This window comes from Coturnix japonica, chromosome 26 (genome assembly GCF_001577835.2).
Source record: "Coturnix japonica isolate 7356 chromosome 26, Coturnix japonica 2.1, whole genome shotgun sequence".
NCBI lineage: Eukaryota > Metazoa > Chordata > Aves > Galliformes > Phasianidae > Coturnix > Coturnix japonica.
In genome coordinates, this window is record NC_029541.1 from 4,209,304 (window position 1) to 4,212,433 (window position 3,130).

Genomic DNA, 3,130 nt, shown 5'->3' on the forward strand with positions numbered 1-3,130 from the left:
TTCTGTGGCCATTGAGTCTTATTGAAGCTGGGAAGAAAACTTCACAGTCTGCCATCTTGCAGCCCAGGACTTGCAGGCACTGAGGCACATTGATTCTTGCTCTTCCTTTCCTCCAGGACATTCTGTGTGTGCTGTTAAGTGAATCCAACTTAAGAGAGCCTGTAAAGGATGGGGGCTGTGCTGGGGGCTCCCATTCAGGAGGGTTCCCATTGGGCTGCTATGGACCATGGTGAGGCCACGTGGGGGTCCTTGCAGGCACGTGTGCCATCCCTTGGGCTGGTGGCATTTCCCAGGCCTGGCCTTTTTGCTCAGGGCACCCAGCCGAAACATTTGCCTATATAAACTATATTCTGGAGCAGCTTAGATAAAGCTGATCTCTTGCTTACATGTGACTTTGTTACTAATCCTCGCAAGAAACCTCAGTATGTGTGCGCTGGGTTTGCTTTTGAACATTTGAATAAGTGCCTGAAGCTTTCATGTGCTGTTTGAGCTTGGACTGAAAGCCTCATGGGAAGCAGACATCCTGCTGCCTGCGCCTATGGCTGTTTGTTTTGCACCACGAAATGAACGCACCCCTTCAGCTCTGGGCGCTCACGGGTGGCTTTAAAAGCAGTCTCTGTTTGGATAGGTTGGGATACCCCCCCTCCTCCCCAAAAAACTTTTCACTCACTGCTTATTTGCTCGGAGGAATCTGTTTGTCTTTAGGGTTGCAACCTGTCAGAGGTTCAGCAGAGCAGGACAGTGATCACACCTCCCTCCTAACGCTGTGTCCCAAGCAGGCAAGTAGCTTTACACTCACTGGGTGGTGACGCACTGAACAGGTTGCCCAAGGAGGCTGTGGGTGCCCCATCCCTGCATCATTCAAGGCCAGGCTGGATGTGGCTCTGGGCAGCCTGGGCTGCTGGTTGTGCACCCTGCACACAGCAGGGGGTTGGAGCTGGATGAGCATTGAGGCCCTTTGCAACCCAGGCCATTCTGGGATTTGTGTACTCAGCCAGTGCGTGAATGGGAAACGTTAAACAGAAATGATTTAAGGGAATATTATCTCTAACTTATCCCATTCATAAAACAGCTGAGTAAAAGCATGCACTGGAAACCAAGAGCAGCAGCAGATGGCACACACAGGTAAGCAGCAGCGTTGTTTGCCCCACTGAATATTATGGGATCAGGGCTGGCTTAAGAGCTTGGTGTGTTCCCTTATTGTGTTTACAGCTTCATCCTCAGCAGTGGAACCTCCACAATACCTGGCCATGGACCCGAGTAGGTGCCAGCAGAGGGAGCTGAGTGTTCCTCATCGGCAGCGTCTGTGAACGTGGTGTCCCCAAATGCTTGTGGAGCAGAGGGAGCTGGTCACACATGTGGTGTGTGCCCTGTGCTACCAGCCTATAGAAGGAGCACGGCCTAAGCTGTGCATTGCTGGGACTTGGGGAGCTCCATGCAGGGGGAGCGAAGGAGAACCTCACACTTGTTGTTATCTAATCTGCCCTGTTTTCCTTCCTCGTTGTTTACCGTGCTGGAGTTTCCTCAATTAATTCTGACAGCTGCAGGCTGGGCTGTGATGTCAAACCGTGGTGCCGAGGCATCGGATGTGACCCTGGGGGTGACCCTGTCTGACTCAGAGGACACAATGGGATGCAATGGGACCGTTCTCCCTGACCTCCCCATGGTGAGGATGTGATGGCCCTGGTACCTCCAGTGTCCCCACATCTCCTGCACGTATCCATTCACTTACAGGGTGGCTCAGGGTGGAGAGAAGGTTGGCATTTCCCAATGGAGATCCCACTTTGTCTCAATCCAAGGAGGTGATGGGGAGCCTGGTGTCCCACCAGACATGCAGAAGGAACCTCTGGTCCATCTGCTCCACTGGGGGCATCCCCAGCTCTGCTGGGAGTCGGGGGCTTTTAGAGACCTCCAGGAATCCCACTGCTCTGGGACCTCGGTCCAGGCTGATTGAGCACAGGGGCTGCTCTGTTGTGCAATGCCCGCAGGCAATGCGGGGTGTGGGGCAGCAGGTGAGGTGCCTGAGAAGCAGGTTTGTCCAAATTTTAAAGGGATCTGCATACGTAGCGATAAGGAAGCCATTATTTGAAGAGCAAACAAATGGAAACTGCTGGAGGTACTTCTTCCTTTTCTTTTTGCAGGCCAAGGGTGCGGTGCTGATGCTGTCGGCGGGCAGGATTGGGTCCCACAGTGTTGTGTGTGGGGCTGCTGACAGCTGCCCCAATGGGGCTGGGTTATGTGTTCCTTAGGGTCAGCTGTGGGATCCACCATAGGCTGTGGTGCTGTGGGTGTCCCTGGGGACTGGCAGGTCCCTGGGTGGGATCCCTGCCCTGCTTGCCTCAGGCAGTGCCGGTGCCCTCCTTCCTTTTGGGGCTGTGGGTGTCACGGTGAGGGCTTTGTTTTCAAAGGGCAGCTCATTCCCATCCTTCCCCCCCATGGCTTTTTTCATCGGCTTTTGGTTGAGGATTAGGCCTGTGTTGACAGAACAAACACTTTGCTGCCCTCAAATCCACAGCTGAGAACAGAAGCCATGTTCTCACCACAACGGGGCCCAAGCCAGCACCGGGATGGGGAGAATTGGGTTTGGGGCGAGGGTGCCCCATTTGGGGTCATGTTTGGGGCTGAGGTTGGAGCCTGGCTGGGCCCCCCCATCCCTTGTTTGGTGGGTCCCCAGTGAGCCCATGGCTGTGGGTGCTGCTGGGCAGGACGGGGCTGCTCCCCTGGGCTGTCGGTGTCAGACCTGGATGATGCTTATCAGAACAAGCATCTTCGGAGCCGGGTGACTCATGGCTGAGTCACAGCTCCCTGTGCATTGCATTGCTCATCCCCAGCTGCTCCTGCTGAGCACTGTCAGGTTGTCCCCATGACCCCTCCATGGTGTGAGATGCTCAGTGCTGGAGAGCAGTGCATGGAGTGGCTTCATCAGGTGGATCTGAGCTCTGTATGGAGCAATGGGGGTCTGCCCCCTCCTTGTGGGGCCAGGTTTGGGGTTTTCTGCTCCCAAAGCTCTGCAGCTCCCATGAGCTGAGATAGGCAGCTGGGTGCCATTCACCTGCCAGCCCTTCCCACCCAGCTCTGCCAGCTTCCAGCCAACGCTGCAGCTTTGAGAGGCTGATTTTAATGGATTCCC